The 23,964-nt window shown below is 41.2% G+C and overlaps 9 non-coding genes across 9 annotated transcripts; 2 read left to right on the top strand and 7 right to left on the bottom strand.

The window, feature by feature from the left end:
* Positions 1-1,639: 1,639 nt before the first annotated feature.
* TRNAA-CGC (transfer RNA alanine (anticodon CGC)) lies at positions 1,640-1,711 on the bottom strand. Its single transcript has one exon. It is a non-coding gene; the product is annotated as a tRNA-Ala (tRNA).
* Positions 1,712-5,866: 4,155 nt separating this feature from the next.
* Positions 5,867-5,938, bottom strand: TRNAA-UGC (transfer RNA alanine (anticodon UGC)). The gene has a single exon. It is a non-coding gene; the product is annotated as a tRNA-Ala (tRNA).
* Positions 5,939-6,629: 691 nt separating this feature from the next.
* On the top strand, positions 6,630-6,702 carry TRNAF-GAA (transfer RNA phenylalanine (anticodon GAA)). Its single transcript has one exon. It is a non-coding gene; the product is annotated as a tRNA-Phe (tRNA).
* A 728-nt stretch (positions 6,703-7,430) lies between these two features.
* Positions 7,431-7,504, bottom strand: TRNAT-AGU (transfer RNA threonine (anticodon AGU)). The gene has a single exon. It is a non-coding gene; the product is annotated as a tRNA-Thr (tRNA).
* A 4,089-nt stretch (positions 7,505-11,593) lies between these two features.
* LOC138426080 (U6 spliceosomal RNA) lies at positions 11,594-11,700 on the bottom strand. The gene has a single exon (XR_011251507.1). It is a non-coding gene; the product is annotated as a U6 spliceosomal RNA (small nuclear RNA).
* Positions 11,701-12,284: 584 nt separating this feature from the next.
* On the bottom strand, positions 12,285-12,358 carry TRNAF-GAA (transfer RNA phenylalanine (anticodon GAA)). The gene has a single exon. It is a non-coding gene; the product is annotated as a tRNA-Phe (tRNA).
* Positions 12,359-15,970: 3,612 nt separating this feature from the next.
* TRNAL-AAG (transfer RNA leucine (anticodon AAG)) lies at positions 15,971-16,052 on the top strand. The gene has a single exon. It is a non-coding gene; the product is annotated as a tRNA-Leu (tRNA).
* Positions 16,053-20,574: 4,522 nt separating this feature from the next.
* On the bottom strand, positions 20,575-20,646 carry TRNAA-AGC (transfer RNA alanine (anticodon AGC)). Its single transcript has one exon. It is a non-coding gene; the product is annotated as a tRNA-Ala (tRNA).
* Positions 20,647-22,996: 2,350 nt separating this feature from the next.
* On the bottom strand, positions 22,997-23,069 carry TRNAF-GAA (transfer RNA phenylalanine (anticodon GAA)). Its single transcript has one exon. It is a non-coding gene; the product is annotated as a tRNA-Phe (tRNA).
* Between the last annotated feature and the right edge of the window lie 895 nt (positions 23,070-23,964).

Here is a 23,964-nt window from a genome sequence, read left to right on the forward strand (position 1 = left end):
GACTGTCTCACGGGTTACAGTGGCCAGAGTGTTCTTTATGGGAACTTCTGATGTCTCATGGCTTTTGACAGCTGCCTGAGAGATTCGCCAAGGGAGTAGAAGGGCTGCAAGCCAAATAGAGTGAGGATAATGAAGAGCAAAAGGAAAAATACTCTGAGAATCTATGGTTGGCAAAATGGAAAAAGGTGGCCTAAGCTATTTTTCACTTCTTTGTCTACTCACCCATGTCAGGAGTCTAGAGAATGAAAGAAAAAGAAGAGAAAAAAAGAGAAAGAAAACTCATTCTTTGAATCTTTGCCCTGAAATGCAGGGCAAATGCAGCATTCCAACATGCTTGAGTGGAGAAAGCCCAGAGGTGGCCTTGGTGGGAAGGGGCTTTGTGGCTTGGCTCCTTTGAACATCTATCCAGGGTTTGAATCCAGAGGAAGCTGAGCTTCTGATGGATCCCTACTTCCTTGTGATCTTGAATGAACTAGGAGTCAGGTTTTAGTTTCTCCAAATGATGGAAATTAGACACTATTTTAAAATTTTTGACTTCATGTTTTAGAACGTCCTCTTCTACTACAAAAGTTATCTTGCAAAGTCTTTCATAAAGAAAAATGGAACAATTTTTGTACATTCTCCTAACACTCAACTTGCACAGAAAACGAAGTGCAGAGCAACAATATTCAGTAGTTTGTGCTGATTTCTAAAAAAGTGGTTTCTGTTTGCTTGTTTTGTTAAATACAAGCAATTTATATATCTCTTCTTATTTTCACCCAAACACCTTTGGCCACATCTTCTGGGCCATCAGTATGGTGTTACATGAGGTGTTGTTAATTCATTTAATAACAAGAACAGAAAAGTGAAGTTCAGTGAGGAAAGTAGAAGGTAAGGAATCTAAATCTGCTGTTCGCAGGGCTTCTGAGATTTTACTTTAGTCAGGTGTTTTGGTTGAGGGGGTGGTGGGGAGTTAGCGAGTGTCTTCTAGTACACAGTTTGTGTAAATTTCCTATGGAAGTCGATTTAATATGGAATAAAATGAGCATGAGCTAGTTCTTTCAAATCATATTTTAAACGTTTGCATGGCAAAGGTTTTACTAAGTGCCACCTCACCTTGGGCCAACTTCCATTCACTCACCAAGAAATCCTAAGGGTCTGTTGCCTTGTACCCTATCTCAGATTCTCTGCAGCCCAGGCAGGAGTGACAGGCGTGGGCGCGGCAGCGGGAGCTGGGGAAAGAAAGGCATAAGGAAACCAGAGGGACGCTTTTCTGTTCCTCCCCTCTTAGACCAGCCAGTGCTCAAAAACTAAGAAAACTTGGAGGAACTGCTTATTTGTTCTTATTTGCTTCCTTTCCCCGTCCTGCCATGTAGGGATCCTTTCAAATAGGGTCCAAAATGAGGGTCAGTTAATACGACTGCAGACTTGGTGCTTCTGACAGAGGAAATGCCAATGAGTGTGGTTCCTTATTTTCTTCTCTTCCTTCTTTTTTTCCTTCTGTGAAAGCCCGCGTTGGATGGCACCAACGTCCTTGGAGTAGAAATGGTGTAATATTAAAGGGAATCCATTGGGCTACATTAAAAAAAAAAAAAAGGCAAAGGAAACGTGGCAAAATGTGTAAAAAAAATCAAAAGACTGGATGAGGAAAAAGCGCAGATGGAGGAGCCGGGGGTTGAACCCGGGGCCTCGTACATGCGAAGCACGCGCTCTACCACTGAGCTACACCCCCTGCTACTGAGGAGCTCTTTGGGGATCATTTATAAAATATTACTTTTCTTTTGAGATTGGATTTATTTTCTGGTGGAGAAAATCCATTGGGTTTAATTCCACCGCCTGTTAACTTACTAGCGGCTTCAGTAAAGTTATAGTCCGATTGACGGAGTTTCTAGATTCTAAGACTTTCCCGCTCCTGTTAGCCTTCTCCAAGGTTCACTCAGAGGAAATAAGTGACAATTGCTTTCTTTCACCAGAAAAAGTCACAAATTTCCAACACAAATCTTCAGCAGTACCGGCTCTGATGAAGTGCTTTACAGAGGCAGCCGAACTGAACGCCACACCAGGTAGGGTGGGATGCTCGGCCAATGTCCTTTTCCCAGCTGACTCGCATTCTTCCCTTACACACCACCACATGTTCTGAGATTGTCTTCAATTCTGATTCTAACCCAGGGGTCCCGCACCTCTTGAGGGCTGTTCTCAAAGGACTTGGGTGGGGGGAAGCTTTAAGGTTCTATCAATTTTAAAACAACAACAGCAACAAAACCTGACAAGGGAATTCCCTGGAGGTCCAGTAGTTAGGACTCCGTGCTTTCGCTGCCGAAGATGCCGGGTTTAGCCCTGGTAGGGGAGTTAAGATATCCTAGGTATCCTAGGGCCGCCAAACGGAGAAGGGCTGGCACCCCACTCCGGTACTCTCGCCTGGAAAACCCCATGGGTGGAGGAGCCTGGTAGGCTGAAGTCCATGGGGTCACTACCAGTCGGACACGACTGAGCGACTTCACTTTCACTTTTCACTTTCCTGCACTGGAGAAGGAAATGGCAACCCACTCCAGTGTTCTTGCCTGGAGAATCCCAGGGACAGGGGAGCCTGGTGGGCTGCCGTCTGTGGAGTCGCACAGAGTCGGACACAACTGGAGTGACTTAGCAGCAGCAGCAGCAGGGCGGCCAAAAACAAAAACAACAAAAAGCACTGACATTTTTCTAGTCTGGGGGAAGAAAGGGCAAACGCAGGGTGCTGAAACAAGATTGGGGAACCTAGCAAACTGTCAAACTGGTTTCCCTGAGAGAACCCATTATCATAATGCGAACACCTATCACAGAGGTAGATACTTTTAAAAAAGAACCCTAGAAATCTTCAGAACACGACAATTGAGGCGGTCCTCGAATTGGAAAGCAAAGCAGATAGAAGTGACCGTGCAGGAAAGAGCAGAGTAATCGCTCTTTTTTCACTGGGGTTCTTTCAGCTTCCATAACAAGTCCAAAGCCTTATACTGTACATCTTTATCGTGATGTTTCTATCATTTTGACGGAAGTAACCCAGGAAGCTTTTCATTTAATCGCTTGAAAACACTGGACAAAGCATTTATTGGTGAAGGCAGGGACTATGGAAGCACTCGATTCTGAATTTTCTTGTTTTAGCCTTCTAAGCCCTTTTCTTGAGCAAGTGAATTCAGAAGCATTTGCATCAGGGAGACATGTTACAGGAAGGAGAATTTGTTTTGACACAAAGTATGGGCTTTTCAAATCATGGGAAACGATTCCCGATTTTAGTCAAAACCTTTAAAGCTCTTCCAAACTGAGCTATGTTGACCAAGTCTCTACTGTCCTTACGAATAATTTTCTCTACTTAAAGTCTGAAAAGCATGACATTCCTTGAGACATGTTGTTGCCTTGTTCCCTCACTTTGAGAAAGTTGGGGTTTGATATCCTGCCGCCTTTGGTAATTTCAACTACTAGCAACAATCCATGTGAGAGGGAAGTGGGAAGAGAGAAAAATCAGTGGGTAGGTTTTCTGTTTCTCAGCCTTCAGTCTTTCAACTGACACAGACACGGCTGAGAATACAAAGGAGTCTGTTAGCAAAAATTGACTATGAGCCTCTTTCCCTTTCCTTTGTATCCTTCTTTTTCTTTCCTGTTCCTTGGTAAACTGTTTAATATAACAAAAGGGGGCATGGGCTCACTCTCTTATTTCCTCTTGTCTTACTTGTGCTGGTGCAGTTAGGTTGATAGATGTCAGGGTCATAGAGTTGAAATAGATCAACTTAAAGGCAATCTTTCGGGTAATGGATTTACTCGGGATGTGAGAAGGGGTAAAAATGATAAAAGAAAATTTTTAAATGGGGAAAGGTGGATGTATTCTTGAAATACGGTATTAATGAGGAAAGGAAAAAGCAATAATGGAGTCCAAGATTCCCTGGACTCCCATACATGCTTAGCTTATGTTCTGTTAGTAAGCTACATACCACGTGGACCCTATACTTCAGTAAATCCTATAACTGATGACTGCCTGATTCTTACTGAGGAGTCATTTTTCTTTTTCTCCTACACTGTTTCCAATTTTTATACAGAAGCCAGATGGAACTTGGCTTTCTTCCAGGAATGTCTTCAGAGCACGTTAGGGTGTTGCCAACTTCTCACATCTGCTGTTGGCTTTGACTGGATTCTGAGAAGCAGGGTATTGGGGGCAAATCCAGGGCTACAATAGAATGAAAATCATAAATGTATACAATTCAGTGATGTTTTGCTCTGTCCTAATTGAGACAAGAGGGCAACTTTCGAGGTTCTTTCAAGGATCAGCTAGATAAATAAAACAGTGAATTGAACAATGGAAGGCAAGGGAGAAACTTGGTGGATGCTGATAGACTAATACAGGATTAGGGCCCTTTTTGAAGTCCAACACTTAGGAAGACTTGCAAGTAGATTGGTTTATGCAGATATGGATGTATTTCACAAAGCTAGTAAAAATAGAGAAAGTGGTGGGAATTCTGTTTGTTGTTATTATTGGTTTGTTGAGTTATTTTTGCATAAGGAACATAAGGTGGGACAATAAAAGGGAAATAAAGTTGAGTTGGGGTTTGTACATAACATATTTTAAATGCCTACAAGATAGCCTCTTGAGGATGTCTACCTACACATATTATGTATATAACCTGAAGCTGGAATTCTGTGGACATCTCTGAACCTCAGGTTCATACATCTATGTGGCTAGGAGTAGATGGCCCCCCAAAGCAGGTAGAGTGAGAACTTAAAGCTACACATTAAGACATGGAGGTAATGGAGTTTCCCTAGCAGTTCAGCAGTTAAAACTGCTTCCACTGAAGGGGCTACAGGTTTGAACCATCACGACATTGCTGAAAAAAGTTCTAATAGATAAGGAGGTTATTATTAATACATGAGATTGCATCTAGGTTGATTTCATTCTTTTTTTGGTTTAAACTGGTTATTGCTGTCCTAAAATTTCCTTAGAAAGAGACCAATAAAAGTCCCATTTTCTATCATCAGCTTCCAGGTAAAGTGATCATTTCTGCAGAAACTGCACATCTCTTAAGCCATCTGTAAAAGAAAACAACATCAATTCCACCAGTCCCCAAAGGACAACTTTGAGCAGAAATACTGTTCATGGACTCTGGTTTATTGAAAGGGAATGTCTCCTGCCCGACAGCACACACCTGCTGGTGAGCATCTGTTTCTCAGCTCTTAGAGAATTCAGTGGAAAGGATGGGAAGGAAACAGAGAGATGGGTGACTTTATAGAAGCCAAGACCTCTCCATTACTTGAATTTATTTTAAAGTCAGATGTTCTCTAATGGCAGAGGAGGAACATCACTTTGTTTCCAAAATCAAAGCAGGTCAGTGGTGGAGCTTTCTTTGTCTTTTTCCAAGCTCTTACTGGAGGAACAGGAGCCCTCGTTGGAATTCATGTGTTCTCTTCCAGGTATATGTAAAAGTTCAGGAATAATTGTCTATCTAAGGCATTCGGTTTGCAGTCCAAAGTGTTTTCTCCAGGAATGGTTGGAATCCTGATCACAGCACCGTCATTTTTTTCATGACTACTATCTTTTGGATTTTTCAGGCTAACTAAATTGCACAAGGGTTTCTTTCCACTCCCCTCCCCCCCATCTTACTTTGGATCTTCCTTCTCTTAAGTTGTGTTGTTAAGATAGTCTAGGTGAAAAAGCTGGTTAAATTGGTGACGTTCCTGGATGTGGAATAAGACTATTCTTTTTTTGTTTGCTTTCTTCTCTTGTTTCTTCCTTCTGCTGTTCTAGCAAGAATATTTACTTTCCATGTGAGGGGGGGAAAGTAAGGAAAGGTGGAAAAGTAGGAGAGCAGAGTCCGCAGGACTGAAGGAACATATATAACGTACATTAAAGAGCAGGGGGAAAAGATGGAGATGCCGGGGATTGAACCCGGGGCCTCATGCATGCAAAGCATGCGCTCTACCACTGAGCTACATCCCCCTGCAACAGGCCTCTCTTATTTCCATATATTAGGAAATAAACCCATTTTCTGTATTCTTTGACAGGACTGTTTTGTCAGAATATCTATTCCGCTAATTCGGAGACTTCTACAATTTTTAAATCAGTTTTTTGATTAATGTTTTTTGCCCAAGAATAGTAAATTCTGAATCCAGACTGTTACTATTCCTGCTCTTAGTTTCTTCTTAGCCGGGTCAGACCTAGGCCAAAAGACTATGGCAGAGTAGACGGAATAGCATAAAAGACAGCAACCCGCTCACTAGAAATCATCGCCAGGAAGCAGAAAACTGATCCCACATCAACAAAAATTAATCACTTTCTCAGCATCTTTGAAGATTATGCAAGAATGAACAAAAAAAAGAAAAGAAAAAAATAAGGAACTCTAAGATATTTTAAAAATATATTTTCCTGTAATATTCTGAGCCGTGTCAGAGGAGCAGAAAATTTTCCAACGAATCCCTATGACTTTCCTGTCTCTCACCTTCTCCTACCATCCCACATAGCCGGGAATTGAATGCAAGTGCCATTCACAGAAGACATTCCAAACTTTTTTGGGTGGGTAAATATTATGGATCATTAACAACACTTGAGAAGCCTGAAACATTCTAAAAATGGGTAGAAAAGCAATCTCAATTTTGAAAAAATAGGTGTTTGGAAAACTCATCTCTGGGGAGCCGAAATAGCTCAGTTGGGAGAGCGTTAGACTGAAGATCTAAAGGTCCCTGGTTCGATCCCGGGTTTCGGCAGCTTGAGTGTTTTAGTTTCTATCCGAAAGGAGGGAACCATTATAAAACCTCCGGATCTTGTACTTGACGTCCGATGAGATTGAGCAAGGAAAATACCCTCAGTGAGAGTGGCCCAGGTGCTTCTCCTTTGTGTGCACAGCGATTGCAATGCTCTGTGGGTTTTGGTGTGCAAGATGGATAGTGAAGTTCATGCTTATAATTTATGATGCTAATTTTGCTTAATTATAGCGACATCAAGTAGCAAATTTTAAAATACCATAAAAGGTCGAGAGAGTGAAGAAAAAATAAAGCTAAATTTATGTTTTACTATCTTTGCTAATAACTTTCCCCTGTTTTTTAAGTAAGGGAACCTATATTTTCATTTTGTCCTTGTCCCATACATATGTACCAGGCCCTAACTTTTACATGAAGTTAGGATTGGAATACCTAAGATAACATTGCAAGAAAAATCCTGAGGCAAGATGTGGTTTGTATATCCAAAAGGAAACATCAAGAAAATAGGCAGTGTACTAAAATCATGGTCCTGCGCTTTGCTTTCTTAATATAGCCCGGGATCGTGCGGATGTACCAAAATCAGTTCCATTTTGTTTCCAAAACCTTTGGAAACTACCTATTATGTCCAAAACTGGAGGGTGGAAGGAGATTGAAGATAGGGGGAAAAAACCTGCCAAAATCGAATTTTAAGAGCAAAAGGTATACCTGGAAAAAGGTCCAGGTCACAACCAGGAAGGCCCCGCTGGGATTCGAACCCAGGATCTCCTGTTTACTAGACAGGCGCTTTAACCAACTAAGCCACGGAGCCCAGGTCGTAGCCTCTGTCTGGTTTTCTTCTGTCAGAGAATGCTTACATATTAATGTATTTCAGAATAGGGTCTGAGATGAGTACGATATATTCGTCTCTTTTTAAGAAGACGGAGGGGAAGAAGGGAGAGGGGGAGATACCAGTTTAAGGGTTTTTAAAAAATTTTTTGACGTAATCCTAAGACATTTTACCTTCCGTTTTACTTTGCAGTTTCATCGCCACCTTTCTCACCTGTGCAAGATCCCTAACTTTCTCTGGAAAATATATGTGAAAATATATCAGTATTACTTGATATATGCTTAATATATTATTAATAGATAAAATTTAAATATATTAACATTAATGTTATGATAATAGCAAAGTCACCCATAAGCAACCTTCCAAGGTTGAGAGAAAAATTACATAAATGCTATAGACTAACGTCAGTAGCACCCAGACCTGGAAAATAGTTTGAGAAGTTGATGAAAGCATAGATTTTTGGACCCACCATGCAACTCCTGAATGAAGTAAAAATAAGGCAGGAATCTTTGTAATTTAAAAGCTTCTTCAGATTATACTGATGGCCAGCTAGGTTAAAGAACCACCATTCATCAAGAAGGTAGAGTAAGTGCAAATAAGGCAACCTGGTGACAAGTTTCATCTGGAAGAGGTAGGTTAGGAAAGGGAGAGGCTGGGCAGAATGACTCCTGGAGTCTTGAAGAAAGGCAGGCAACAGAGGCTGGGGAATTTACCACAGTATATCACATTTACAATAACCAGGCTTGGCTTAGAAACAATAGTAATGAGGCAGAAAGAGAGAACTACAAAATTCTGAGCAGGGGAGAATATGAAGATAACTTGCACATGATGAAAATGGAATAAAGAGCTTTGATTCCAGAAGTTTAGTGCTAACTTCCTTGGATAGTAACCACCAGTATTCAAAGCTTGTTAAAGGTTCCATAAAACTTTTTTATATTGGGTCTATTACACAGATATCAGATTCTAAAACTGTCAGTTCAATTCAGTTCAGCCACTCAGTCATGTCCGACTCTTTGCAACGCCATGGACTGCAGCATGCCAGGCTTCCCTGTCCATCACCAACTCCCCCAGCTTGCTCAAACTCATGTCCAACCAGTCAGTGAGGCCATCCAAACATCTCATCCTCTGTCATCCCCTTCTCCTCCTGCTTTCTATCTTACCCAGTATCAGGGTCTTTCCCAGTGAGTCAGTTCTTCACATCAGGTGACCAAAGTATTGGAGTTTTAACTTCAGCATCAGTCCCTCCAATGAATATTCAGGACTGATTTCCTTTAGGATTGACTGGTTTGACCTCCTTGTCAGTGAGGTATTATAATTCATTCTGTTGGCATCTTCTTTATCTGGCCAAAGAATTGTCTTTTTTTTTTTTTTTAAGTTAGCTGATTTGTTGTCTTAGAATTTTGTAACAGAAAGTGTAGTTTTCAACAGTTTCTTGCCTTGACATGAATGAATGAGCTCAACTCCACTGGGCGTCCTGGAGTGGAGTCCCCCATGGGCTGAATCAGAAGCTCCGGCAGTAGCGCATGCTCTATCACATTCTGAGTTTGTTCTCAGTTCTTGCTACAGGCTTCATATCTTCTGAGTTTTGTTCAAATCGTATCAGAACAAAACTTTTTATCTGTACCTATTCTTCCTTATTGTTTGAAGGAGTGAAAATTTTAAGAGCAAATATGGGACGGCAGAGTAGGGTTGGCGGTGAGAACAAATCCATCCAGTTCCTTTCCCTCCAAGAATGCAATAACGGGAAAGATGACACAGAAATTAGAAAGAATAAAATTAAACAGCTGAAATCTTTGAGATGGGATCACTTTTGTCTATGCAGCTGATGATGGCCATTCTCCTGCTCTGCAAAAGCTTCTGCCTTTAGCTGCTGACTTCTCTAGTGTTTTCTGTGTGATTTTCTGAGGTGTACCAGGCAAGGTTTCCTTAATATATGTATATAATATGATGACAAAGATTTTAGAGCATGGAATTCCCATCCTCCCTATTTCAATTCTCTAGACAAGTCACTTCAAAGATGGAGGACAGTGTCTGTGGTGAGAAAGCTTCGACACATGAATTAGGAAAGAGTTATTGACTAAATTTGGCCATCGCCAAACTCTAGCAACAGATCCGAGTACTCAGTCGGATCTCAGAATCTATTTCAGTCACATTAGAAAACTCTACATTCACTGATCCGAATACTCATTTTAATAAATTGAGGTTTGGATATCGACAGCATCCTTGTAAGAAGTGGATTTATTGTGCAGAGTCTACTCATGCAGACAGAACTCAGATCTATGGACTTTAACATCTGGTGAGTGACTGTACTGAGTTGCCCTTAGTAGAGCTTGGAAGATAAGGAAAGAGTGGAAGAAAATTAGTGGGCAGGCTTTCTGCTCCTCAGTCTGCAACCTGTTTCTTGAGAAAGACAGTTGAGAAAACGGGTAGAAAATTGTGCATGGTCTCTTTATTTTGTTCTCTTTCCACTCTTCTTTCAATTGTTTTTGCAAATGAATCAATAACTGGTTTGTGAATGTGGGTTTGGTGTGATTACTGCCCTGGATGAACAGTATCTTCCTTTGTTGTCTCACTCCACCCAGCTTTCCTTGTTCTGACACAATCAGGTTTGGTCATGGATTCCAAAGCCCTTGGAGTAGAAATGCTTGAGTGCTTAAAGCAACCAACTAAATTAGATAGCCTCCCTTGAATGTGAGCAGGAAAAGATGAGTAAAGAAATGCAAAATCAAAAGTAAGAAAAAAGAGGAAAAAAAGAGAGGCTCAGACATGGTCCTCATGCTCGGTTGTATCTGACTCTTTGCAACACCATGGACTGTAGCCCACCAGTCTCCTCTGTCTATGGGATTTTCCAGACAAGAATACTGGAGTGAGTTGTCATTTCCTACTCCAGGGGATCTTCCCAATCCAGGGATCAAACCCACATCTCCTGTATCTCCTGTATTAGCAGTAGCACTGAGCCACTGGGAAGTCCTCAGACTTGGAGGTGGGGGGAAGCCTTAAACCTCAGACATCTTCCATGCTCTGTGATCTCTCCACAGTTCAATTACATCCACCCAGACATGTGGCTTCCGAGAAAAATTTCATGACTAATTACCTTCCTTCCTTTCCTGATGTCCTCGAGGACCTAATAGTTAGCAGAGTAAAGTTTAGTCTGTGCAGCTCCTTTATTTCCGAACCTCCTACTCTAAGTCTGATCTTACAGCTACATCATGAGAAGGGCACTGCAGCCCAGATAAAAAGGACATAGTTACACTCAGTCTTCCCAAAGTTGATGGGCTCTAAGGGCTGCGTGCCAAGGGATGCATGAATAGCACTTGCATCCACCAACACAGAGAAGCCCATTATGGAAATACCTTTGAGTCTTCAAATGCTCCCTCCTTCCATTTTATTCCCCTCTGCCTACACAGACTGCAAATAAAATGGAAAAACATAATGCAGAAGGATGTGAGAAAGAGCAGTGTGCTTCCTTGAGAATTTAACTGCAGGTGGGGAAATTAGACACAAAGGATGGATTCACAATAATTACAATGAAAGGATACACAGCCAGCCCGGCACTGTATCTGCAAAATTCGCAGTGACTTTTCCAAGCAGATGCTACAGCTCTGGTTCTTAAAGACACAGAAGACAGAAAGAAAGGAGGAGGAAAACAAAGCATTCCTGAGAGCTAGCTATTATAGAGTTTTGGGGGTTTTTTGTTTTTTCCTTTTTTTCCAAACGGAGTTTTCTCAGCAATGATGAGAATGCAGAGGAGATTTGCAACTAGGACAAAATCTGCCAAGTGAATTAATTGATTATATATCCAGTAGCTAGGTCTATGTTTGGGTGGTTCATTACTTAAGCTTTTAAAGTTTTAGTTAGGGAAACAGTGTTCAAATCCCTAGGGGTTCAGTATTGGACTGTTTGCACTTATTCTCCAGTTATTGGTTGTGTCGGGATATGACTCCAGTTATTTTTAACTGGTAGAAAGCAACTGAAATGTTGTCTGCTCTTAAAGTTCTGAGTATTTGCAATAGGATCCTTTGCCCTTCCCTTTACCCTCATGGTTGGTAAACTATTGCCTGTGAACTAAGAATGGTTTTGGAACATTTCCCGAATTTGTATGTCATGCTTGTGCAATGGGCCATGCTCACTTTCTCTATATCTTTACAATTTTAATACGTGTGCTGCTGAAAGAGCAACATTTTTATTTTAAAAGGTCGAAAAATGCAATAGTATTTCATGACACAGGAACCTTATATGAAATTCAAATTTAGGTGTTCATATATAAAGTTTTATTCGAACACAACAACCTCATTCATTTACACATCATCTATGGCTGTTTTGGGGCTAAAATGTAGAGTAGTTGTAATAGAGATGGTACAGGGCACCTTCTCCCTTCCCACTGCTGCTACGCACACTACACATTGCACTCACTCAGTGATGATTCCTCAAGTTTTTCAGTGTCACACACATAATATTTTATTATTTAAAAAAATTAGCAGTAGTTACACATCATTTAAAGACAATAAAAGCTGACCTCAACCGTGAGCTCCTTTGGCTGAACCACTTGTTGTCCAGTCTAAGTCATATCCGACTCTGTCATGACCCCTCATGCACTGCAGCACGCCAGGCTTCCCATGACACTGGAAACCACGATACTGCATCGTGTCTGGGCTTTAACATACTGAAGGGATTAGGGTATCATGAGCATCATCCCAGTGAGCATCTCCTCCTTTCTCACAGGAAGACAAATCATCCTCGGTATTCACTAAAATACCGAGCTTGCCAAAACCTGGGGTTGAACCAGGGACCTTTAAGATCTTCAGTCTAATTCTCTCCCAGCTGAGCTATTTCAGCCACCTGAAAAAGAAAGAGCCTCTGACCTTTCTTTTTCAATGTTTAGATTGTCAACTTTGGTTTTTGGAAGGGTTCAAGTTCCTAAAGCATGGTTGGCCAATATATTTGCCCACCCAGAAGACTTGGAATATACGATTTTCCATGTATGCCAGTTGGATACAATTCCTGGCAGCAGGGATGAATAAGTAAAAATGGAGACATTTAAAGAGAGGTGTTAGGGAGATATTCAGTGGAAAGCCTTTCTGCTCCTCTGTATCCTGTAGACACTGTTCAGAAGTAATGGAACCTATAGGCAATATTTTGGAGAATCCTTTATTTTTCTCTTCTTTTTGATCCATACTCTTACATAATCTCCAAAAATGATGAGAAATGTTATCCAGTGATGCTAAAAGAATAGAGTATGCAACAGCATTACCAGGCTACTAAACCCTTGTCACCATACTCCAACTGACAGGACAACAACTGTCACAAAAATTAGAAAATTTGAAATGACACATCTCATTGCAACAGGATTTCTTCACACACACACAAGAATGCTTTTAATGAAGATGAGGTTGCAATCAAATCGGTCTCTGATTGGCTCCTTTGTAAATCTTTCAAGGAAACCCATTTACCATGGCAAAGAAATTAAAGTGTTTACTTATAGTATCCAAAAGAAATACGCCTAGAGAAAACAAACTTAAGACCACTAATCTTTGAGTAAAAACAGCTGATTGAGAATTGAGGACAGTGGAAGCAAAATCAAGAGTTCATTTTAAAAAGAAGGCAAATGATGTGACATTTTCATCGTCTCTTGATGAGTCAGTCTACAGATGTTCCTGACGCTATTCAGATGCTTATTCAGGGAGGCAATGTCATTTTTAAGTGACTGAAGACATAATATGCATGAACAGTCTATGTGGAAAAACTCCGTGAGACTTTTTTGTGAGAATTTGAACAAACAATTCATTACAATCTACTGCAATATGTTATAACTGGTAGTGGTGAAATTGTGAAGGGAACAGAAAAAGTTTTAAAACTTGTGAGAAAGGGAAGCCTAGTGGGCCTCTTTGAATTTTGGAGGGTAGTGGTGAAGTCAATCCTCCCAGCAGGCCTGACTTCACGTAGGGCATGCAATTGTTCATTTTATTTGAAGGATAGCTGTAGCATAGGGATCCACACTAATTCATGACAGGTGACTAATAGTTTGACTGACTGACTGATGCTTGGAAGGAAAATTGCTGAAAAGTGAGGACAGAGAGGTTTGATAAAGAGACAGACGGACGTGCTCAGTCACTCACTCGGATTTTTGCAGCCCCATGAACTGTAGCCTTCCAGGCTCCTCAGACAGATGGATAGAGTTTACTAAATGTGCAGAGTCTAAGAATATTTATTTTCCATGTAATGCCCTCCGAGAGAAACCTCCTAAGAAGGGGATCTTAATAGACAGCTGGACAAGATAACCAATTCTGTTGATGTTTGGGAGCTTAGCTTCTCCTTAGTCATCACTGTCTTTTCCCAGTGGAATTATGAAAAGAATGGCCACAGTGACAGAATGGAAGTCGTGTATAGCTCAGTAACATGGACTTCCATATACCAAAATAGATCAGATTGAAGCCACTGCAAAGTGACTAAACTACCAACATACTTAAAACATAAGTAGCATTAACATCATAAAATGAAATAAATTCAAAACAAAGAGAGTTTGGAAGGAAGATTGAATTAAAAGGTCAATCAGTTCAGTTCAGTTCAGTTGCTCAGTCCTGTCCAACTCTTTGTGACTCCATGGACTGCAGCATTCCAGGTCTCCCTGTCCATCACCAACTCCCAGAGTTTACTCAAACTCATGTCTATTGAGTCAGTGATGCCATCCAACCATCTCATTGTCTGTCATCCCCTTCTCCTCCCACCTTCAATCTTTACCAGCATCAGGTGGCCAAAGTATTGGAGTTCCAGCTTCACCATCAGTCCCTCCAATGAATATTCAGGACCGATTTCCTTTTGGACTGACTTGCAGTCCAAGGGACTCTCAAGAGTCTTCTCCAAGCCACAGTTCAAAAGGATCAATTCTTTGGCTGTTCACTTTTCTTTACAGTCCAACTCTCACTCCATTCATGGCTACTGGAAAAGTTGTAGCTTTTACTAGATGAATTTTTGTTGGCAAAATAATGCTTTTTAATATGCTGTCTAGGTTGGTCATAACTTTTCTTCCAAGGAGCAAGTGTCTTGTAATTTCATGGCTGTAGTCACCATCTGCAGTGATTTTGGAGCCCAGAAAAATGAAGTCTGTCAGTTTCCATTGTTTCTGCATCTATTTTCCTTGAAGTGCTGGGACCAGATGCCATGATCTTAGTTTTCTGAATGTTGAGTTTTAATCCAACTTTTTCACTCTTCTCTTTCACTTTTACCCAGAGACTGTTTAGTTTTTCTTTGCTTTCTGCCATAAGGGTGGTGTCATCTGCATATCTGAGGTTATTGATATTTCTCCTGGCAATTTTGATTCCAGTTTATGCTTCATCCAGCCTAGCATTTTGCATGATGTACTCTGCATATAAGTTAAATAAACAGGGTGACAATATGCAGCCTTGACGTACTTCTTTCCTGATTTGGAACCAGTCTGTTGTCCCAGGTCCAGTTCTAACTGTTCCTTCCTGACCTGCATACAGATTTCTCAGGAGGCAGATAAAGTGGTCTGGTATTCCCGTCTCTTGAAGAATTTTCCACAGTTTGTTGTGATCCACAAAGTCAAAGTCTTTGGCATAGTCAATAAAGCAGAAGTAGATGTTTTTCTGGAACTCTCTTGCTTTTTTGATGATCCAACGGATATTAGCAATTTGATCTCTGGTTCCTCTGCCTTTTCTAAATCCAACTTGAACATCTGGAAGTTCATGGTTCATGTAGTGTTGAAGCCTGGCTTGGAGAACTTTGATCATTACTTTGCTAGTGTGTGGCTTAGTTGGTAAAGACACTGCCTGTAATGCAGGCAGACCCAGGTTCAATCCCTGGGTCAGGAAGATCCCCTGGAAAAGGTAATGACAACCCACTCCAGTATTCTTGCCTGGAGAATTCCATGGACAGAGGACTTGACAGGTACAGTCAATGGGATTGCAGAAAGTTGGACATGACTGTGTGACTAACTTTCCTTCCCTTTTGCTAGGGTGAGATGAGTGCAATTGTGCATCCTTTGGCATTGCCTTTCTTTGGGATTGGAATGAAAATGGAGCTTTTCCAGTCCTGTGGCCACTGCTGAGTTTTCCAAATTTGCTGGCATATTGAGCGCAGCACTTTCATAGCATCATCTTTCAGGATTTGAAATAGCTTCACTGGAATTTCATCACCTCCGCTAGTTTGCTCATAGTGATGCTTCCTAAGGACCACTTGACTTCACATTCTAGGATGTCTGGCTCTAGGTGAGTGATCACACCACTGTGATTATCTGTGAGATCTTTTTTGTATAGTTCTTCTGTGTATTCTTGCCACCACTTCTTAATATCTTCTGCTTCTGTTAGGTCTGCTGTAGGGTTGGGGTCACTGGGTGTAGCAGTGTGTGCATGGGACTTTTTGAAGGAGGTAACCATTATCTTCATTACCTCCACCATAGTTTGGCCCCAGATAAAATACAAGGTAGGAAGTGGTAGTGTGGCCGAGCGGTCTAAGGCGCTGGATTAAGGCTCCAGTCTCTTCGGGGGCGTGGGTTCGAATCCCACCACTGCCAGTCCTTTTAGGACTTTCCTGTAGCTCAAACAAAAAGGGCTCAGAGGTTAAAGCATCTGCCCGCAATGCAGGAGATCCCTGGATCAGGAAGATCCTCTGGAGAAGGAAATGGCAACCCACTCCAGTATTCTTGCCTGGAGGATCCCATAAACAGAGAATGCTGGCTGGCCACAGTCCGAAGGGTCGCAAAGGGTCGGACAAGACTGAGCGACTAACATACACACACAAATAAGAGGGAGGGAACACAGCCCCACCCATCAACAGAAAATTGGATTAAAGATTTACTGAGCATGGCCCCGCCCATCAGACCCAGTTTCCTCCTCAGTCCCTCTCTCCCATAAGAAAGCTTCCATAAGCCTCTTATTCTCCATCAGAGGGCAGACAGGCTGAAAAACATCATCACAGAAAACTAACCAATCTGATCACATGGATCACAGTTCAGTTCAGTTCAGTTCAGTCGCTCAGTCGTGTCCAACTCTTTGCGACCCCATGAATCGCAGCACTGCCAGGCCTTCCTGTCCATCACTGACTCCTGGAGTTCACTCAGACTCACGTCCATCGAGTCCGTGAGGCCATCCAGCCATCTCATCCACTGTCATCCCCTTCTCCTCCCGCCCCCAATCCCTCCCAGCATCAGGGTCTTTTTCAATGAGTCAACTCTTTGCATGAGGTGGCCAAAGTATTGGAGTTTCAGCTTTAGCATCAGTCCTTCCAATGAACACCCAGGACTAATCTCCTTTAGAATGGACTGGTTGGATCTCCTTGCAGTCCAAGGGACTCTCAAGAGTCTTCTCCAACACCACACTTCAAAAGCATCAATTCTTCGGCGCTCAGCTTTCTTCACAGTCCAACCCTCACATCCATACATGACCACTGGAAAAACCATAGCTTTGGCTAGATGGACCTTTATTGGCAAAGTAATGTCTCTGCTTTTGAATATGTTGTCTAGACTGGTCATAACTTTTCTTCCAAGGAACAAGAGTCTTTTAATTTCATGGCTGCAGTCACCATCTGCAGTGATTTTGGAGCCCCCAAAAATAAAGTCTAACACTGTTTCCACTGTTTCCCCATCTATTTCCCTGAAGTCATGGGACCAGATGCCATGATCTTCGTTTTCTGAATGTTGAGCTTTAAGCCAACTTTTTCACTCTCCACTTGCACTTTCATCAAGAGGCTTTTAAGTTCCTCTTCACTTTCTGCCATAAGGGTGGTATCATCTGCATATCTGAGGTGATTGATATTTCTCCTGGCAATCTTGATTTCAGCTTGTGCTTCTTCCAGCCCAGAGTTTCTCATGATGTACTCTGCATAGAAGTTAAATAAGCAGCGTCACAATATACAGCCTTGGGAACCAGTCTGTTGTTCCATGTCCAGTTCTAACTGTTGCTTCCTGACCTACATATAGGTTTCTGAAGAGGCAGGTCGGGTGGTCGGGTATTCCCATCTCTTTCAGAATTTTCCACAGTTTATTGTGATCCACACAGTCAAAGGCTTTGGCATAGTCAATAAAGCAGAAATAGATGTTTTTCTGGAACTCTCTTGCTTTTTCCATGATCCAGAGGATGTTGGCAATTTGATCTCTGGTTCCTCTGCCTTTTCTAAAACCAGCTTGAACATCTGAAAGTTCACGGTTCATGTATTGCTGAAGCCTGGATTGAAGAATTTTGAGCATTACTTTACTAGCATGTGAGATAAGTGCAATTGTGCAGTAGTTTGAGCATTCTTTGGCATTGCTTTTCTTTGGGATTGGAATGAAAATGGAGCTTTTCCAGCCCTGTGGCCACTGCTGAGTTTTCCAAATTTGCTGGCATATTGAGTGCAGCACTTTCACAGCATCATCTTCCAGGATTTGAAATAGCTCCACTGGAATTCCATCACCTCCACTAGCTTTGTTTGTAGCGATGCTTTCTAAGGCACACTTGACCTCACATTCCAGGATGTCTGTCTCTAGGTGAGTGATCACACCATTGTGATTATCTTGATCGTGCAGATCTTTTTCATACAGTTCTTCTGTATATTCTTTTTTTTCTTCTTCTTCTGTATATTCTTACCACCTCTTAGTATCTTCTGCTTCTGTTAAGTCCAGACCATTTCTGTCCTTTATCGAGCCCATCTTTGCATGAAATGTTCCCTTGGTATCTCTAATTTTCTTGAAGAGACCTCTAGTCTTTCCCATTCTGTTTATTTCCTCTATTTCTTTGCACTGATCACTGAGGAAGGCTTTCTTTGTCTAACTCAATGAAACTATGAGCCATGCCCTGTAGGGCCACCCAAGACAGATGGGTAATGGTGGAGAGTTCTGACAAAAATGTAGTCCACTGGAGAAGGGAATGGGAAATCACTTCAGTATTCTTGCCTTGAGAAGCCCATGAACAGTATGAACAGTAAAAGTCACTAGGAATAGATATTTAATATTTGGCATAATAACATTAGTGATCCAGGGAATTTTTATAAAATGGCACTTACTTAAAATTTGGAAAACCAGTGGATTTTTATGGCACTCTTATGATTATGTGTGCATGTATTCAAAACAGAGCAACAGTTAAAATGCTGAAATCACTGATAATAGTGAGGGCTTTTGAAGTGGAAAAACCTGAGCCAGAGGCTAAGTTCTGCAGTCAAAGAGAAGGGAACGACAATGGCAGAGTGGTGACAGGATCAGGGGAAAATACAGGGCCAGAGAAAGTTTTATTAGGAAAGTTTGCATATCAGAGTGAGGATGCTCCAAACAGGATCTGTAAGCAGTAACTATGCCTCTGCTGGAAGGAAAAGTCTTTAATACAATTCAACTATCCTGGTTTCAAGAATGCGATCTTAGAACATGTTTGGCTGAATCACCAGATACAAGGGATGGGCAGACAGAGTGGGTCTCAAGTCTATTTGAGAAAGTGGAAGGAGTGTCTTTCCTGGTGAAGGTGACTTCACAATGGCATGGAATAGCTTGATAGGGTGCTTCTTGCATGAAAATATTTACCTTGGGTGGAATGTGCCCCCTAAGTTAATTCAGAGAACAATTGGCAATTTTGTGTGTCTGGTCAATGTCCAAATTTTTGAGGCAGGAGAGATGCAAGGTTCCCAGACTCCTGAAATAAAACTTTTACAGTGGCCAATCACTTTATGTGACAGTGTGGTTTCTTGGAAGTAGCCAATTGTTTGCAAAAAAAAAAAAAAAAACACATTAATTTTAACACAGATCAAACCACTCACCTCTTTTGTGACCAAGAATAACCTTTCTCTTTCTCTCAAACCCCTTGCTTTGCACTCGAGTCTCCCTCTACAACACTCTCCCCCCTCCCCCCAATTTAAGTGAGACACAAAAGCTATTTTACTTCATAAACTGGATTGTATGATCAAATTCATGTTGATTCATCAAAATCATTAATAGGACCACAAAGTTAAACTACTTGTAGGAAAATGTAGAATTGTCCCATAAGTACGTAGCAACTGTTCTAATCTCTGAACACTAGTCCCTAAATCTGCGTTTTTTGATGTTTCTGTAAGTGCTGAAGACTGCAGCTGTGTATCTCCATTAGCAACATTTTCAAAAGGTAATGCTCTCCCCAGCATACCCAGCAAGTAGACAGGGCACAAAGAAGGAGAAAGAAGTTTTTCTGTACTCTTTTTACATCTTTCCTTTTAACAGGAGAGGTCCTGTCCTTTTAAACAGGACAGGTCCTGTCCTTTTAAACAGGACAAGACCATTTAGCAAGTCTGCATGGTGAGTGAGCATCTCCTGCCTTCTCATCTCAAACCTGACACTGGTGAACATCTATTCTGAATCTCTTAGAAGAGGGCAAGGACACAAGAGAGTGGTTTGCCTCTTTGGCGGGGGCATTCGCTTCTATACCTGTCATCATGGCCAGCCGTATATGTCTGTGATCAGTGCATTTCAGAGGGCCTTGTGTCCAGGAAATTAAGCAGCCAGTCTGTCCTTCATCTCACCACTGGAGAATCCTGTGTTCTTCATGCCAGAGGAGGAATTGTGTTCCTCAAAGTACTAGGGCAAGTTCACTTCAGATTGTCCAGCCTCTTAATTTTAAACTTTCTCCAAATCCAGGGGAAACTCCATTGAACTGATTCCTGAAGCTAGTTTGATGAAAGATGAGGTGGGGGCAAGTCTAAGTGATTTTCCTGCTCTCTGAACTCTAATTTTCCCCAGTAATTAATTTTTGTGTAGTAAAGACCTTAGTTAATGTAGGAGTGATTTCTCAGTGACTTACAGTGGATGGCTTTAAAAGGTGGACAAATCTGAAACAGAAAAACAGACATCAAATATGAACATATATATGGAATCTAGAAAAATGGTACTGATGAACCTATTTGCAGGGAAGGAATGGAGACGCAGATGTAGAGAGTGGACTTGTGAACACAGCGGGGCAAGAAGAGGATGGGAAGAGCTGAGAAAGTAGCATTGACATATACATACTATGCTGTGTAAAATGGATAGCTAGTGAGGCATTGCTATAATGACCCCAAGGCCATTTTGCTTAACACCAGAGAAATGCCACACAAGAAATTCCAGCTGGAGGTGCCGGGGATTGAACCCAGGGCCTCGTGCATGCTAAGCACACGCTCTACCACTGAGCTACACCCCCAACAGTTGCAACTCCTTTGTGGAAAATAATTGAATGGTAATAGCTATCTGCATTATTTTTCAAGAACCGTAGCCCAGTACAATCTAGCTCTGTTCTGGAGAATCTTGTCCATGTGTTTGCCCTCCTCACATGGAGCTCTTGGCTCTACGAGAGTATGAAGAGCTAGAAACCAGAGTAACATCTACTGACTTGCAGTGGTTTATTCTGTTCTACTCTAGGGATATAGTTGAATTAAGTAAGGTTCCTTACAACATTAAAGAAGACACTAAGTATTGTTTTGAAGATTATAAATTTACTTCCCTGGTGGCTCAGATGGTTAGGAATCTGCCTGCAATGGGGGGAAACCTGGGTTTGATCTCTGGTTTGATCCTTGGGTTGGGAAGATCCTCTGGGGAAGGTAACAATGTCCCCAGTAGAATTGCCTGGAGAATTCCATGGACAGAGGAGCCTGGCAGGCTACAGTCCATGGAGTCGCAAAGAGTCAGACACAATTGAGCGACTTTCACTTTCAGTAACAAAGTACCTAGGGAAGAAATCTGTAAACTGGAAAATGTCAGTAAGATTTGTTTTACAAATCATGGATAAATCAGAAATTTGAACAGCTTATTCTGGACAAGATGGTTGACTGGAATTACTGGGCATGAGTGAGGAGTTGGCCAGCATAAATGGATCCCCAAACCTAAGGGGTGGGTATTTCCACTTTTTTCTTGTTTTATGCCATTTAATTAATTGCTTTCAAACTTTTCTCGAATTTAGGAACAAGTTTGCTTGAACTGAATCAAGATGCCTTTTCCCAGTGAGTGCTAGATAATGAGCATCATTTACTTACCACCAGGTGTAGGAAGGTTTGAGTTTTGAGACATTGAAACTTGGTGGGTTTCCCAAGGGCAAGTTGAAATCCTGCTCACAGAACTCTAAGTTGAGTTCTGACCATGGTCAATATGACATGTTTGGTTTTTTGTTTTTTTTTTTCAAGCTCTCAAAATTAAAAAAAAAAAAAGGTGCCTTTAAAACATAGCTGGGGACAAGAAGTGGATAATATAGTAATAGCAATAGGTTACATTACATGATTATATCACCTCCTTGATAAACAGACTCCCCAAGAGGTGAAGTAACTAACTGCCAACAGTTCACAGCCAACGAGTAGCAGGGCAAGTTTCAAAGCCAGGCAGATTTCCTGTAGAGCACCTGCTCCACATCTTTTCTTCTGAGATGGGAATCCTGAAGTCAAAAGGCAACTTGAGATTAGTTCGGATTTATTCCTCTTTGAAAATGTCATTATCACTTATAGGGAGGTTTCTAATTTTCTAGGGAAATGGGGAAGCAAGAAAGTAATGAACTCACAATACTCACCATGAAATAAAATACCTCAAGTCCAGCAATATGGTCTGCAAACCCTGCTGTGACATTTTGTAAGGGACGTGACAGCTCTGGTTTCGAGATGCCTAAAGGAATGGAAGACAGAAGAGAGAGGAAAACAAAGCATTCCTGAGAGCTGGGTATTTATTATAGCATCTCTTTCAGACAGGATTTTCCCTGCCATAAATAGAATGCAAAGAAGCTTTGCACTAGGCTAATATCTATCAAATGAATTAGTTAAATGTATGTCCAGTAGCTAGATCTATAGATTACAATAGCTCACTAGGTAAGCTTCCAGAATTTTTTAACTGGGGAAAAAAGTTCAAATCCCTAGGGGCTGAGGTCCTTCTGTTTGAATTTATTCTCCAGTTATTTCTAACTGGCAAAAGCCTACTGAAACCTTGCCTGCTCTTAAAGTTGTGAGTATTTACAGTCAGATCCCTCCTTAGTGGTTGGTAAACTATTGCCAGGGAGCCAAGAATGGTTTGGGAACATTAAAAAGTTGAATAAATAAAATGAAAACTAGTATTAGTTGACACATGAAGTTTATATGAAGTTCAAATGTCAGTGTCCATATATAAAGTTTTATTAGAACACAGGCACTTCATTTACACATCTTCAATGGCTGCTTTCAAGCTACAACAGAGAGTGGCTGCAACAGAGACGATAAGTGGCACCCTTTTCTCTTGCCACTGCTGCTGTTCACAGTATACATCACAGTGATTCAGTGACTGTTGCCCAAGTTTTTCAGCGTCATTATTGCATAATATTTTATTATTTTTTTAAATCAGTAGTGCTTACTGCTCACAGGGTATTGATATGTTGGAGTACTATGTAAACTTAAAGAGGTCATAAGCTACCTTTGTTACCTTGGAAAAAAAAAAGTTGAAAATCTAAAAGTGGGCTTCAGTTATGAGCTCCTCCATGACTGAAATGTGGCACATATTTAACATGCTAACGGAATACACTGTATTAACTAAAAAGTTTAGAATGCCGAAACCCGGGATTGAACCAGGGACCTTTAGATCTTCAGTCTAACGCTCTCCCAACTGAGCTATTTCAGCCACTTGAAATAATAGTCTTTGATCTCTGTTTTTTAATAATTAGATTGTTTTCAGCTTCTTTTTTGGGTTTCAAATTCTTTAAGCCTGATGGTCTAGTTGTCCAATATACTTGCCCACCCAGAAAGAATTGGACTCTTTCTTCCATATGTGCTGCTTGGATCAAGTTCCCTCTGGTGCGGGATGGTAGGTGGAGCAGGGAGGCAGAAGAGAGGTGATAGCAACTCATTCCGCTTCTCCACATCCTGTCAGTTGACCCAGACCCAGTTCAGAAACTAAAATCATAAAGGCAGTATTTTGGGGGGAAGGGGGTGTTTCTTATTTTTCTCTTCCTCTTGATCCTCCTTCTTTGAAAGTCTCCAAAAATGCTGAGAAATGGAATCCAATAACTCTGTAAGTTTGGGAAAATATATATGTATGGTAAGTCCCCTATATGCAAACTTTCAAAGAGGCCAATATGCGTTCCATCAATGTCAGACATGAGTGCTATTGCAGCTTCCCCTCCACCTCCTATTGCTGATGATCCTTCCACTCTACCATATCCCACCTCTTCTCCCTCCTCCAGGCAATAACTCTTCTTGCCTGTTCACTTGATTCCAGCCCCCTGTATGCCAGCTGTTGTACTATACTACTATACTGTACTGTAAGATTTAAAATGTTTTAATTTTTTGTTTTTATGTGTTCTTTGTGTGAAAAATATTATAAACCTATAACAGTATGGTACTATATAGTGATTGTATTAGTTGAGTACCTAGGCTAACTTTGTTGGACTTACAAACAAATTGGACTTACCAACTGACTCTCAAAAAAGAACTCATTCATATACACAAACATTACCAGACTACATACTCATCACAATAATTCTCAACTGACAAGAAAGCAACTGTCACAAAAATTA

Source organism: Ovis canadensis, chromosome 20 (genome assembly GCF_042477335.2).
Source record: "Ovis canadensis isolate MfBH-ARS-UI-01 breed Bighorn chromosome 20, ARS-UI_OviCan_v2, whole genome shotgun sequence".
Lineage (NCBI taxonomy): Eukaryota > Metazoa > Chordata > Mammalia > Artiodactyla > Bovidae > Ovis > Ovis canadensis.